Source organism: Pelophylax lessonae (assembly GCF_965119305.1).
Source record: "Pelophylax lessonae genome assembly, chromosome: 9".
NCBI classification, from domain to species: Eukaryota; Metazoa; Chordata; class Amphibia; order Anura; family Ranidae; genus Pelophylax; species Pelophylax lessonae.
Window position 1 is genome coordinate 270,512,039 of NC_138776.1, and position 16,147 is coordinate 270,528,185.

Below are 16,147 nucleotides of genomic sequence, written 5' to 3' on the forward strand. Positions count from 1 at the left end.
TCCGGCACTGTCCCTCACAGTCTGAGGTTCCTCAGGATAAGAGGAATACGATGGTCCGGCACTGTCCCTCACAGTCTGAGGTTCCTCAGGATAAGAGGAATACGATGGTCCGGCACCGTCCCTCACAGTCGGAGGTTCCTCAGGATAAGAGGAATACGATGGTCCATCTACACTGTGTGGTGCCGGATGGACATTGGAGGTAGCCGGGTTTTCTCCTGGACTATACTGTGTGATGTCCTCATCTTCTACTTTACAGTCTGGAGACAAAGTGAGACAATCCTCTGAGGTTTTCCTCATCTCCCGTCCATCTACTAAAATAGAAATACAAAGATTATTACTAGACATCAGCAGATTGGTTCCCCTAAACCAGGACTCCGCCCACATCAGACAGCTTTGTCTCTGAGGATCTTACAATTCCCCCCTCTAGGTAACTAGTAAATGGGTCCTCTGATCTCCTACCAGTTCATTTCTTTCTTCATTGGAAACAACGAGAACTGTCTTTTATAGAAGTGACAGTGATGAGGGGATTATAGGATGAGTGTCCCCTCCCCCTCATTGCCATCTTTCCAACAAAAGAAGTCCCGCACTTCCTTATTTAGTCCATGATTTAGTCATGAATAACAGCGGGGCTGAGCCCCACCAGAGGTCAGAGAGTGAGGATGGGGGGAGAACAACCAAGATGAAGACTGGACTGATCCTGAAGATCACCATCATTGGGTTACTGACTCTTCCCTCATTATCACTTTCTGTTTAAGGTTCCAAAGTTGGAGGATGTTATCACATTATTATCAACATGTAAAAGTCTGTCCTCCAATCAGATCATCAGATTTAAAATGTCCAGCTGGTAGGAAATGGGTGTAATAAAAGAGAATCCATATTATGTGTATATATAGCAGTGGGTAGAGGGGAGAGAGCAGAAGTTAGGAGTATGTAATGTACAACATAGAGTATATAGTGCAGGGGTCAGGAGTATGTAATGTACAACATAGAGTATATAGTGCAGGGGTCAGTAGTATGTAATGTACAACATAGAGTATATAGTGCAGGGGTCAGTAGTATGTAATGTACAACATAGAGTATATAGTGCAGGGGTCAGGAGTATGTAATGTACAACATAGAGTATATAGTGCAGAGTATATAGTGCAGGGGCCAGGAGTATGTAATGTACAACATAGAGTATATAGTGCAGAGTATATAGTGCAGGGGTCAGGAGTATGTAATGTACAACATAGAGTATATAGTGTAGGGGTCAGGAGTATGTAATGTACAATATAAATGATACAGTTCCAGGACTCTTTTGAATTCAGTATTCAGTGGTAGATTAAATGTATACTTGAGTTAAGTAGTAGGTAGAATTGCTCTGTCAAAGATCTTGCTAGACCCGGGCATGGGGCAGAAGACCCAAGGTACATACCCCAGGTGCCTAGGCTGAGCAACACCTATGGTGAAAATCAACATTTTACTGCCAGCTGAACCCCAGAATCTCCATAAATCCAGTCTAGAGACATAAATTGTGTCTGCAGCACAGAAAAGGAAGATTATCCGAGAGAAATACAGGAATACAGGATGGGGAACACAGCTCAGGAAAGTGACCAGGGGATTACAGGCTGATATCACCCAGTCCCTGCCCTACTCTGGACCAATCAGTGAGCAGTATGGGTGGAGGAATGTATTTAGTGTTAGAGACCCACCTGTGCTGATCTCTGTAGGAGTGTCCTCCTCTATAAATGTCCCCGTTATTCCATCCTCCTCCATAGACTGCTGATCATCCCTCACATACGTCTCTTCTTCTTTTGCTTCCACCTCAACTTTAGAATCTCTCAGGTTTCCACTCTGAATATATAATAAAAATGACATCAATGGTAACAATGCAGATAATGTACAGATCCTAATGATACTATCAGTGATTGTTCCTCATCTACCTGATGATGGTGAGGGATGGTGTGACATTCCTGTGTGGAATCCCTGGAATACAGAGGACGGGGACATCTCTCTGGTGGGTTCCTGGTATTAGGTGGCTCCATCATATCCTTGTCTCCTTCTGAATCCTCAATCACTCCATACTCCTCATCCTCTTCTTTATACTCTTCTTTAAGAGCAATTTTATCATCCCCGAGGTTTCCACTCTGCATATATAATAAAACATCATTGTAACGAACACATCCCTTGTCTGTTACTGGATAATGTCCCAGAATTCCCAGCACCGCTCACCTCTCCTGTCAGCAGCTCCATCATCTTCTTGGTGATTTCTAGAATCTTCTGCATGTTGTGTCTCTCAGGTTTTAGGGAGTCACATGGAGGCACTGTGATGGTCATAGGATCACCTGACTTCAGAAGAGGAAATCTCTGTATTGGAGAACCAATAGGAATATCATGTTAGTATCCCAGAATCCTCCTCACCTCTCCGGTCAGGTCTGTGTTTTATTAATAGAGGTAAGTGAGATGTCATGTGACCTCCCAGAATCCTCCTCACCTCTCCGGTCAGCAGGTAGATGATCTCCAGGGTGAGGTTTAGTATCCTCTCAGTCATGTGACTTCGGTCCTCCTCCATCGTCAGTGATGTGGTCATGTGATCAATGCGGGTTTCTCTGTAGATGGATAGTGGAGAATTATCTGGACTGTATTAGTTGTACAATATTAGGATGGGTATATAAGGGGTTTATAAGCAGGCTGCCCCCCCGGAGATTGGGACATGTAGATCAGGTTACTTAGGTTTTCCTACAAACCTGTACTTGGCCCGCTCTGACAAACAGAAGTAGTGTAGTAGTTGTAAAATAATTTTCATTTTTTTAAATATCAGTAAAAAAGCTATTTGGAGACAGATATGTTGTATGAAGCACCAACAGACCGAAATGTAGAGTCAGAAGCTGCAGACATCACAAGGTGTGCCTATGTCCATTGGGGGGGGGTCTGAGAGCCATGATGGCAGTGTATCAGAGCTGGCGATAGTAAAACGACAGTGAGGAACTAAATGTACCTGGTTTCAGTCCAGTTTGTAAGCAAAGCCGTCTGGGATTCTTTGATCTATACCGGACCCTTATCTAAAATAAGGGTCTACTATAGACTTTGACAGGGCACTTCCACCAAAAAAATAAATAAATAAATAAATAGTGCGTAAAAAATACATATCGGACCCTTATCCTTGATGGGGGTCTAGTATGAATGTCAAGGGGGAAATCTCCAAAAAAATAGCATGGGATCCTCTCCAAATTCCATACCAGACCCTTATCCGAGCATGCAGGCTGGAAGGTCAGGAACAGGGGAGGCAAGCATGTGCCCACCCCCCTTGAACCATTCCAGACCACATACTCTCAACATGGAGAGTGCACCTTACAAAGGCACTCTTCCCCACAACCCTGGCCCAGTGGGGGTTTCTTGGTGGGGAGGCTTAAGTGAATCCACAAGCATGCAGGCTGGAAGGCCAGGAACAGGGGAGTCGAGCATGTGCCCACCCACTTGAACCAAGCCCGGCCACATACACTCAACATGGGGATTGTATCTTACAAAGGGCCTCTTCCCCACAACCGTGGCCCAGTGGGGGTTTCTTGGTGGGGAGGCTTAATGGAATCCGGAAGCATGCAGGCTGCAAGACCAGAAATGGGGGAGGTGCGCATTTGCCCACCCCCTGAACCATGCCAGGCCACATACACTCATCATGGGGAGTGTATCTTACAAAGGGCCTCTTCCCCACAACCTTAGCCCAGTGGGGGGTGTCTAGGTAGGGAGGCTTAATTGAACCTGGAAGCATGCAGGTTGGAAGACCAGAAACGGGAGAGGTGCGCATGTGCCCACCCCCTTGAACCATGCCAGGCCACATACACTCAACATGGGGAGTGTATCTTACAAAGGGCCTCTTCCCACAACCGTAGCCCAGTGGGGGTTTCTTGGTGGGGAGCCTTAATGGAATCTGGAAGCATGAAGGCTAAAAGTCCAGGAACAGGGGAGGTGAACATGTGCTCACCCCCTTGAACCATGCCAGGCCACATACACTCATACAAAGGGCCTCTTCCCCACAACCCTGGCCCAGTGGGGGTCTCTTGGTGGGGAGTCTTAATGAAATCTGGAAGCCCCCCTTAGATACCTCCCCACACAGGAATGCGTAAGGGGTAAATATACCCCAGGTTACATAGTTACATAGTTACATAGTAGGTGAGGTTGAATAAAGACAATAGTCCATCCAGTTCAACATGTGTAGGTGTGTGTGACTGTAATCATCTAACATAGCCCTCAATCTCCTGATCCTTGAGATGTAAGTCTAAGAGTCTTTTGAAAGTCACCATACTACCCGCAGAAACCACCTCTTGTGGTAGACAATTCCACAATCTTGTAGCCCTAACAGTAAAGAACCCCCCACGTTGCCTGAGGTTAAAACGCTTCTCCTCTAATCGCATTGTATGTCCTCGAGTCCTCATGCAATTCCTTCGAATGAACAGCTTTTCTTCTAAGCTGAGATCCCCATTAAGATATTTATAAATTGCTATCATGTCCCCTCTCAGACGTCTTTTCTCCAGGGAAAATAAATCGAGCGATTGCAGCCGCTCTTCATAGGTAAGGTCCTCCAACCCCCTAATCAGTTTAGTTGCCCTTCTCTGGACTTTCTCCAGCTCCAACACATCCCTCCTGAGGACTGGCGACCAGAACTGGACAGAATACTCCAGATGCGGTCGGACCAGAGTTTTATAAAGTGGAAGGATTATAGTCTTATCTCTGGAATACATCCCTTTCTTTATGCATGCTAATATTCTGCTGGCTTTGGAAGCTGCCGCTTGGCATTGCATGCTGTTGCCTAATCTATCATCAACTAAGACTCCCAGATCTTTCTCCATTTTTGATTCCCCCAAGGGTTCCCCCCCTAAAGTGTATTGTGTTTTTATGTTTTTGGTCCCCAAGTGCAAAACCTTACACTTCTCCACATTAAACCTCATTTGCCATGTCGTTGCCCACTCCGTAATTTTGTCCAGGTCATTCTGTAGGATATCTGCTTCATGCTGTGCAGTTATTGCCCTGGCCAATTTTGTGTCATCTGCAAAAACTGATAACGAACTACTGATCCCTTCCTCAATGCTGTTTATGAATAAATTGAACAAGGTTGGTCCCAGGACTGAGCCCTGGGGCACCCCGCTTACTACCTCAGACCAGTCTGAGTATGCGCTGTTTATTACTACCCTTTGGACACGGCCTTTTAGCCAGTTCCGTATCCAAGAGCAAACCCTGCTGTCGATACCTGCAGACCTTATTTTATAAATTAAGCGCTTGTGGGGAACTGTATCAAACGCCTTAGCGAAATCCAAGTACACCACATCCACTGGTCTCCCCCTATCTAGCTCACAGCTCACTTCCTCGTAGAATGCTAAGAGATTGGTTTGACAAGAACGCCCATTTGTAAACCCGTGCTGGTTACTACTGATGATGTTGTTGTCTTTAGCATACTCTACGATATAGTCCCTTATCATCCCCTCCAAAAGTTTACATATTATTGATGTCAGACTGACAGGCCTATAATTTCCCGGGATATGTCTCTGGCCCTTTTTGAATATCGGAATCACGTTAGCCTTCCTCCAATCCCCTGGTACATCTCCTGTCCTAATACTGTCAGCAAAGATCAGGAACAGTGGTCTGGATATAACCTTACTGAGTTCCTTGAGCACTCTCGGATGTACGCCATCCGGGCCTGGTGATTTGTTTGTGTTAAGTTTATCCAGTCTTTCCCTGATTTCCCCCTCTGTTAGCCATAGTGGCAAGTCCTGTGTATTACTACTAACCAAACAGTCATGGTCAGTGTACCCTTCCTTTTCCTGCGTAAAGACTGACGAGAAAAAAGAATTCAGCACGGTTGCTTTTTCAGTGTCCTCTGTAACCATCCTCCCATCATTGTTAATTATGTGTGCAATATGCTCTGCCCTAGTTTTTTTGCTGTTGATATATTTAAAGAATTTCTTTGGGTTTTTTTTACTATCCTCCGCTATTTGTCTCTCAAAGTTGATTTTAGCCATCTTGATTTCGTGTTTACACTTCTTATTTTCCTCCTTGTATTGCTGGAAGGCCGATACAGTGCCCTCTGATTTATATTTCTTGAAGGCCAATTTTTTTCCCCTAATAAGTTTTTTAACGCTACGGTTTAGCCAGCCAGGTTTGGCTTTGTCTCTTCTAAATTTATTCCCCATAGGAATGCACTGCAAGATGCCTTTGCTTAATATTGTTCTAAAGCATTCCCATTTTTCCTCCGTGGTCAGTGATCCCAGGGTTTGGTCCCAGTTTACCCTTTCCATCAATGAGTACAATTTTGGAAAGTTTGCCCTTCTGAAGTTTAGGGTTCTTATGTTCCCCACTTGCCTTTTTATATTGTTATTTATACTAAATGTGATCATCCTGTGATCGCTAGAGCCCAGGTTGTCCTGGACTCCTACCTCCGAGATTATGTCTGGGTCATTAGTGATCAATAGATCCAGGATAGCATTCTCTCTAGTAGGGGAATCCACCAACTGCGACATGTAGTTATCCTGTAAGGTTTCCGTGAATAGCCGGGCCTTATGCGAGTGTGCAGTCCCCTCTTCCCAGTCAATGTCGGGATAATTGAAGTCCCCCAATATGATGACTGATCCTAGTTTTGCCGCTTTACCTATTAGTGCTAAAAATTCCAGCTCTACCTCCTCCCCTTGGTTAGGTGGCCTATAGCAAACCCCCACAACTACTTTTCCCTTATCTTCTTCCCTATCGAGTTCAACCCACACAGATTCTAAATCCATGCTCATCCCATCCGTAATGTCACTCCTTTCTAGCACCTTTATATTGTTCTTGACATAGAGACATACCCCTCCCCCTCTTTTACCAACCCTGTCCTTCCGGTACACCGAATACCCTTGGATATTGGCCAGCCAGTCATGTGAGGGGTCTAACCAAGTCTCCGTTATTCCCACAAGGTCTAGGTCTTCCTCATGTACTAACATTTCCAACTCATCCATCTTATTAGCTAGGCTCCTGGCATTAGCATATACCCCTCTTAGTTTTACGGAAGTTAAACGTGATTGGCGGTTTTGTTTATTTCTGTTTGGTCTGCTGTTCTCCCGCACAGGTTACTCATTCAGAAAGAAAAAAATGTAAATATTATTCAAAAAAAAGTATATATATATATATATCAAAAGACATCACCCACACTATAGGACTAGGCCTTTATAAAAAAAAAAAGATTTAACGTAAATCCCTCAATCGCCCAACAATGTAGATCTACATCAAAAATAATGAACAACGCCCGCTGGGAAAAAAAAAACAAAAAACATGCTGACCACCTACACGATCCCCCCACAGTGACTATGGAGGAAGAGGATGGACAAGACGAGGGGGGGGGGTTACTGGGTGTAAATAGAAAATAATATCTTATTACCTCCTCTACTTCCACTTCCACGTGATGTCTGCTTTCTTCTTCATACCTCATGGAACTTCCTGTCTCTATCTTTCATCACTTCCTGTCTGTATCTGACATCACTTCCTGTCTTTCATAGAGACTTCCTATCTGGGTTGAAGTGAGATTACCACCTTGTGGAGCTCAGAGGAACTGCAGCCCCGAGAATAGGTCTCTTAGTGTGAACACGGCCTTGGTCTACTTGTTTAGCATTTTAAATGTTTTCTTGTTATAATTGCCTCTTGAATATCCTTTGTGGGGAAATACATTCATGACTTATCCATCCTAAGCCATACGGTGGCAATGGACATAAATAAATAAGCAGCAACGTTACCAAGACTTACATTTTTCTGAAGCATGACAAAAAAGACGTTATTAATTTTGTTTTCTATGTCATGAGCCATAGCTGGACCTGGTGAGGACTTGCTAAAAGGCGATACTGGACTATAAGGCTTGCACTCTAGTGAAAAGGAAATATATATATATATATATATATGTACACTGTTCAAAAAAATTAAAGGAACACTTTGAAAACACATCTGATCTCAATGGGGAAAAATATCATGCTGGATATCTATACTGGTATGAACTGGGTTATGTGTTAGGATCTATACTGATATACTGTGTAATGTGTTAGGAATCGGATCTATACTGGTATGGACTAGGGAATGTATTAGGATCTATACTGGTATGGACTGGGTGATGTGTTAGGATCTATACTGGTATGGACTGCGTAATGTGTTAGGATTTATACTGGTATGGACTGGGGAATGTGTTAGGATCTATACTGGTATGGACTGGGTAATGTGTTTGGATCTATACTGGTATGGACTGCGTAATGTGTTAGGATTTATACTGGTATGGACTGGGGAATGTGTTAGGATCTATACTGGTATGGACTGGGTAATGTGTTAGGATCTATACTGGTATGGACTGGGTAATGTGGTAGAATCTATACTGGTATGGACTGGATAATATGTTAGGATCTATACTGGTATGGGCTGGGTAATGTGTTAGGATCTATACTGGTATGGACTGGGTAATGTGTTGGGATCTGAACCCAGGCTTGTCATAGGGATTTTGAGCCTGAGTTCACACTGGAACGGAGCGGGAAACCTCCCCCCATGATGGGTTCCACCAGCTTCGGCTTCCGATCCGACAGTGGACATCAGCGGCTGTGGCTTGGGCTCCTCCTACTGTGATGGATTAGGTAAAATGTCTATTTTTGTACATGTAAAAATGGATTTTTGTAAAATCTTACCGTAAAATCCTTTTCTCTTAGCTCATTGACAGACGTAGTCCTCGGTGATACACCACCTTCGGGTTATGTTGCCTCCACAGGAGCAGGACTAGACAGGAAATTAAAAAGCTCTGGCCACACCCTAGGGGCAGTCCCAGAGGGTATATCCTCTCTCTCTCTGCCTCAGCAAATCAGTTATGTGAAAAAGCAGTCTTTAGAGATTTTAACCCAACCCAACTCAAAAACAGAGGGGCGGGGACTACGTCTGTCAATGAGCTAAGAGAAAAGGATTTTACGGTAAGATTTTACAAAAATCCATTTTTCTCTAGCGCTCATTGACAGACGTAGTCCTCGGTGATACACCACCTTCGGGACGTCCCAGAGCAGTATCACAAATGAGGGGTGGGAAAATGGAAATCAAATCCCAATCTAGAAGGCCCAACCGGTGCCAACTAGAAGTTTACAATGCTCATCCTTAATGATGAGACTCAACAAAAAAGAGAAAATTTTTATTTTTTTTTTTCAAACAGAAAAAAACCCTCGAGGTAGACCACCGGTCTCCTCAAATTGCGGCCTGCAAAACCTTGCGGCCAAATGAGGCATCCGCCGATGCCGTCACATCAATTTTATAGAATTTTGTAAAGGTATGTACCGACGACCAGGTGGCCGCCTTACATACCTGGACCACTGACGCCTGATGGCGAAAGGCCCAGGAAGTACTGAGCGCTCGAGTGGAGTGCGCCCTAACAGGGAACGGAGGACTCTGACCCTTAATAGAATAAGCCTGTACCACCGTTTGTCTAATCCATTTGGCAATGGTCGCGGCAGATGCAGGCAAACCCTTTCTGGGGCCATCCGTGATCACAAAAAGTGAATCCGTCTTACGGAATGATTCCGTAGCTTTCAGGTATACCCTGATTGCCCGAACCACATCTAAGGAGTGCAACGCATGTTCCCGATGATGATTGGGCTGAGGACACAAGGAAGGTAGTACAATATCTTCATTCAGATGAAAATCTGAAACCACCTTAGGAAGAAAAGATGGCTTAGGATGAAGTACTACCTTATCCCTATGAATCACTAGGTATGGGGACTGGCATGATAATGCAGCCAGTTCTGACACCCTGCGAGCAGAAGTAATAGCCACCAAGAAGGCCACCTTCTGGGATAAAGTAAGCAAGGGAATCTCCCTGATGTTTTCAAAGGGAGGTTTCTGTAGAACCGACAAAACCAAATTAAGATCCCAGGGCGGTAAGGGCGCGCGGACTGGAGGAGCCAGGTGCCGCACCCCCTGGATGAAATTCCGCACCAAGGACTTGGTAGCTAAAGGTTTCTGAAAGAAGATTGCTAATGCTGAAACTTGACCCTTGATGGTGCTCAAGGCTAGCTTCTGCTCAACCCCTTGTTGCAAAAAGGCCAATATTCGAGTCACCGAATAGGTACGTGGAGGAAATCCTAAAGATTCGCACCACGCAATATAAGTCTTCCATGTGTGATAATAGACCTTGCTGGAAGTCGCTTTCCTTGCTTTAATAAGGGTAGGAATGACTGAAGTAGACAAACCTCTGTCCTTCAGTACTTGGGTCTCAATGGCCAGGCCATTAAACCCAGCGACTGTAAAGCATGATGGTAAATTGGTCCTTGAGACCACAGACACTCCCTGAGACGAAGTTCCCACGGAACGTCTGCGACTAGCATGTCCAAGTCGGCCAGGCCGGCTTGAGGAGGCCAGCCTAGAATTTCTAGGACCACTGGCGCTGATAGAATCTGAACCAGGCGTCCCTAGAGGTATCTGGCCCCGACCATCCGAGAAAGTCTGGTCGATTTCTGTTCCCACACATTTATCAGATACCTGATTGTTATCAGGAAGGGTGATCTTTTCTGGTTGAACCTCAGGGACCGAAGTCACCAGACTAGAGGCTACTTGGCCTATCTGGTCAACCAGATCCGATTCCTGTGAGGTATAGGGACTAATCTTAGGAAAAGGTAAAGGAAAAGATCTATTCAGGGAACGGCAACTACCGCTTCCTGTAGTACTTAAATGTTGGAAGGGAAGAATCGCACCGGTAGTAGTGGTTGAAGCTCGATCTAATGTCCTGAATACCGGTGAAAACGTCCCCCCACCCTGAAACCGGGTGGGGGCGCACCTTCAGGCTGTGTACTCCTTTGCTTCGGGTTTGGCTGGGTTGGTCCTCTGCTTGTCCGACCAGCCCTTCTTGAACCCTCCTGGAGGAGTCTTGCCTTTCCCGCTAGTACCAGCCGGGCGCCCTTTATGGGCGGTAAAGAAAGGTCCTCGCTTGTTGCGAGGTCCTTTAGCTTTAGCAGCCTGTGGCAAAAAAGTGCTCTTGCCCCCAGTGGCATCCTTGATGATTTCATCTAGGTTGGCCCCAAATAGACGATTCCCCTGAAAAGGGAGATTTGTCAAGGTCTTTTTGGAACCTAGGTCAGCTGACCAGCATTTTAACCACAGCACACGTCTGAGGATCACCGCTGACATAGATGCATGCCCTAATAAAGGAGTAGTGTCCAAGGCTGCGTCACAGATAAACTGTAGCCCTTGTATAATCTGTTCCATCAAATCAGATGTCTCCTGGGGAATATCTTTTCCCCTAAGGTCTTGGCGTACCATTTTCGCCCATTCCGTAAGTGTCTGGGAAACTAGACCAATAACAATTACTGGTCTAAATGCTGACCCTATCAGAGAGAAGATGGTGCGGGACTCTGCTTCCATCTTTCGATCCACCGGATCCTTAAAGGACGAAGTGTCCTCCACTGGGATAACCGTGGCTTTATTCAGCCTGGAAATAGGTGGATCCACCACTGGTGGTACCGTCCATTTCTCAATGATGGATTCCTCAAACGGATAGCGTCTAGCAATACGCTTGGAAATAGTAAAGGTACGTTTAGAATGCTCCCATTCTCCTTTAATCTGATTACCGAAACATTTGGGTACAGGAAAAACCTTCACCGTTTTGATGGGCTTATTAGTACCAAAAGGAATCTCTGTTTCAGTTGCCTCTGCCGGTAAAGCCTCAAGTTTTAAGGTTTCCTGCACTGCCACAACTAGTGTGTCCACCAATGCTTCTTCCTGAATTATAGCAGGAGAAGAAGCGTCCTCCTCACTGTCTGAGGGGGCTTTACCTGGGATAACAGCCTTTGCAGAGGAACCTGCAACTGCAGTGACCATCTCTGAATCAGAGTCAGAGGTGTCAGATAGTATAGGGGTAGGCGGGGGTCGCTTCCTTGACCCCCGTCCCTGACAGGCCGCCTCCACCCGAGCCACCATAGACTCCAAAATTGCTGTAAATGACTCTACACTCTGTGCACCGGCGGGTCCCGTGACCCCCTCGAGGGAAACAGGTGGGGGAATATGTGTGGCAGGGTCCATGATAATTCCAGTCACTTCCTGGATAATATAATTCAAAAATAAAAAACTTTTTTTTTTTTTTTTTTCAGACCCCCAGCGCCACAAAAAACCCCTTAGTGTTACCTGCTAGGGATCCCTATCGATCGAGAGAGAGAGAGAGAGATAGACCCCCAGGCTCACCACTTGATGCTCAGAGTTTAACTGCAACAGGTTACAGCGCTGTCTTGACAAACAGGAAGTCTTTTAGCTGGCTGCCCAGGAAGAAAGGAGGCGGCTCCGCCCCTCTGCACGCCTTCCGGCGCCTCCCCTAGCTCCACGAGGTGTTTGGATCACCTCAAACATGGCCGCCCCCATGCTGGAGACACGAGGCTACGCCAAAATGGCGGCTCGTGCGATCCAGCAAAAAAAAATGGCGGCGGCCTGTACTGAATAGCGGTGTGCTGCAGGGCACACAGCACTCTCTCTGCATGGGGATTTGGCGTGGTTGGCGGTACCGGCCCTGGCGGACCGCATGGCCATTCGGGAGGCCTGCTAATAGCTGGAGATCTGATTAGGAAGGCAGTCTACATGTCCGTGGCTTCTGACTGGTAGGTAGCTTATTCTTATCACCGTAAGATTCCCAGAATGCCACAGATTATAATCTTTTTAACATGTATACAATTAGATTGTTAGCTCCCAAACCAAGCCTCCTGGCTTTTTGCACATAAAATCACACTCAAAGTAGGGGGATCTGTGTCATGTTATAGGATAGAGGGGGACTCTATCTTACCATACAGAGAGGGGCCCGCGTTCACCACAAGACCCATCAGGGGAAAAGGGGGAACATACTACTCACCATACCGGAACCAGGCGGGCACCAACTCCTGACAGTACCCCTCTCCACCGGGGCGGGAGGGCTGTCGACCGATATGGACGCCGTGACTCATGGTCTTTGGCGTTTCAGCGAGACGTTTAACTCGCGGGGTCAGTCCTTTAATGGGACTTTGTCGCGGCCGACCCAGCGCGGAGCTATGGCCTGCACGCGCTCGTAGGCTGAACTGGGGTGACCACCGGATCTCAACATCCAGCCCGTCGCCCAGTTCAGCTTTCTTGCTTGAAGATCTCACAGGAACACTGGAGAAAAAAAGCTGTCTAAAAAATCCTTTAAGAAAAAAATCTTGCCAGGACCTAAGATCCCAGCAAGGTATCTAGGTCCTTACTCCTAACTAGACAGAAAATAACTGATTTGCTGAGGCAGAGAGAGAGAGGATATACCCTCTGGGACTGCCCCTAGGGTGTGGCCAGAGCTTTTTAATTTCCTGTCTAGTCCTGCTCCTGTGGAGGCAACATAACCCGAAGGTGGTGTATCACCAAGGACTACGTCTGTCAATGAGCGCTAGAGAAATATGCTTTTTTGTTCCTTACTCAAAATGGCCGCTAGCAGTTCCCCCTCACATCGAGTGAAGCTTGTGTAACTAAGCTGGCGCCTCCATCTAGGACTACACCCAAGATGATGACACCTAGATCCTGGAAGAAGTTTACCTTACATGGACATGATCAATCAGAAGCTACAAGCAATCAGATGAAGCACTTGCCCACGACACGAGCCGCTCACCTATATAACCCCACGTATCCCATAGCAATAAAGGAAGTATCGCTTACCTGAACACGTTTCAGTGTGGTTCTTCTCCTGTATGCACCAGATTATATAGGCCAAATCAGGAAGGGGGCGGATACTCACCAGACGATTGGTCTGATCCAAAACACTACCTCTCCCATGGCTTTGTTCCTCGCATCTCCTGCAGCTCTCTCCCGCCATCCACTCAACCCCCTCCCCCCTATCCCACCTGGTCCCGCTGCACCAGATTGCTACGATCACCCACTGTCAGATGCCGAAAAGCCGCTTCACCGGTCAGGGGATTTGAAATCCCAGCGGCTTTCTCTCCTCTCCTTGCAGTGTTGGCTGTATGGACTAGAGGGATTCTAATTGGTTACAGGAAAAGCGCTGACCAATCAGAAGCTGTCTAGCCTGGCAATCTGGTACCCCCGCTGGAGGTTGAGGGCAGAGAGCCGCTGGAGATGCGTCGGAACAAAGCCATGGGGGAGGCAGGGGGAGTCCAAGCCCCAGCAGCAGATGTCCATGGTTGGAACGGGACGCGGAGCTCCTGCGTGAGTACTGATACAGCTATGAACAAACTACTTCACCCAGATCAAGCAGGCCACACACAGGCAGATACAAACGTACCCCACTCTAAGGGATGGGGAGAAGAGAAGTCTAGCAATTAGCACACACTTCTGATATTCCTTTAGCTATAAGAAAACAACAAGAGAAGGGCGCACCGACCTTGTGCATTACCACTTAAAAGTTTATTAAAATCAAAGAAAGGTAGCGTACAATATACTCATAAACGTAGCATATGAACAAGCATATAGGAAATGGGCACTGCCCGCTTCCAGGACACTTCTCTACTGCTGGATAGCGTGATGGCGTCCTCAAAACCTGATGTGGCTTACGCGTTTCGAGGGAGGACCCTCTTCCTCAGAGGCAAAATCGGCACTGGAGGAAGAGGGTCCTCCCTCGAAACACGTAAGCCACATCAGGTTTTGAGGACGCCATCACGCTATCCAGCAGTAGAGAAGTGTCCTGGAAGCGAGCGGTGCCCATTACCTATATGCTTGTTCATATGCTACGTTTGTGAGTATATTGTACGCTACCTTTCTTTGATTTTAATAAACTTTTAAGTGGTAATGCACAAGGTCGGTGCGCCCTTCTCTTGTTGTTTTCTTGTAGTGCTTTTTGGATACCCTTGGTCCTGAGGGGGGCAGCAAGACCACTTCATTTGTGTCATAAAACCGCCTAGAAGATTCACCTTCCCGCATACCACTCGAGTGCAGGAGAGATATTGTTGTTTTTTGGAAATCATAGCTATACCTTAGAAGCTAGAACCCTTGTGTTTATCACTCTGCCCCCTGCCAACATACACTTACCTATACCAGATGCACGACTTACCATAGATTGCAACCACCTAGCAATGCAACTGCTGACTGGTCTGCTAGGCAACCATCCACATATACACCGATCTGCTACTTTACACTATGAAGGCACCTGACACTTACCATTTTATTTAAGAAGAACAAATCTTTTTAAGCCAATGTGGGGGGGGGGGGGGGGGGATGGGGCGGGGCAAGGTACACGAAAAAATGATATAAATCTGATTTGGGTACAGTGTTGCATGACCGCGCAATTACCAGTAAAAGTAGCGCAGTGCTGAATACCAAAAGAATGGCCAGCTCAAGTGGTTAAGGAAGGGGTGTGAGTAATGAGGGGTCCCAAATGACCCTAGACTAAAGAGAGAAAGGGAGAAGATGAGGCTGAGGACTAAAGAGAGAAAGGGAGAAGATAAGGCAGAGGACAAAGAGAGAAAGGAGGAAGATAAGGCCAAGGACGAAAGGGGGAAGATGAGGCCAAGAAACAAAGAGAGAAAGAGAAAAAATAAGGCCGAGGACTAAAGAGAGAAAGATAAGGCAGAGGACTAAAGAGAGAAGATGAGGCTGAGGACTAAAGAGAGAAAGGGAGAAGATAAGGCAGAGGGCAAAGAGAGAAAGGAGGAAGATAAGGCCAAGGACGAAAGGGGGAAGATGAGGCCAAGAAACAAAGAGAGAAAGAGAAAAAATAAGGCCGAGGACTAAAGAGAAAAAATAAGGCCGAGGACTAAAGAGAGAAGATAAGGCCGAGGACTAAAGAGAGAAGATGAGGCCGAGGACTAAAGAGATGTGGTGCTGATTAGGGACACTGACTGGTGACAGTATGTAAAAAAAAAAAAAAAAAAGTAAAATAATTATTTTTCAATTTTTGTATTATATTTTTTCTTTTTTTCCAATTTATTTATTTATTTTTACCATACTGTGACCGGAGCTATTCTAATATGATATAATATTATAATACTATATATATATATATATATATTTTATATTATATAATATACATATATATCTATACACAATATCATACAAAAGTAAGTACACCCCTCACATTTTCTGTAAATATTTTATTCTATCTTTTCATGTGACAACACTGAAGAAATGACACTTTGCTACAATGTAAAGTAGTGAGTGTACAGCTTGTATAACAGTGTAAATTTACTGTCCCCTCAAAATAACT

At 45.8% G+C, this 16,147-nt stretch overlaps 2 protein-coding genes across 2 annotated transcripts in view; one reads left to right on the top strand and one right to left on the bottom strand.

Moving 5' to 3' along the window:
• Positions 1-16,147, bottom strand: part of LOC309564464 (uncharacterized protein) — a gene marked incomplete at both ends in the record, with an annotated part of 826,241 nt that overhangs the window by 461,196 nt on the left and 348,898 nt on the right.
• The window catches only part of LOC309564057 (uncharacterized protein), a gene marked incomplete at its 5' end in the record, with an annotated part of 455,352 nt that overhangs the window by 41,000 nt on the left and 398,205 nt on the right, over positions 1-16,147 (top strand). The gene's annotated exons all lie outside the window — the stretch shown is intronic.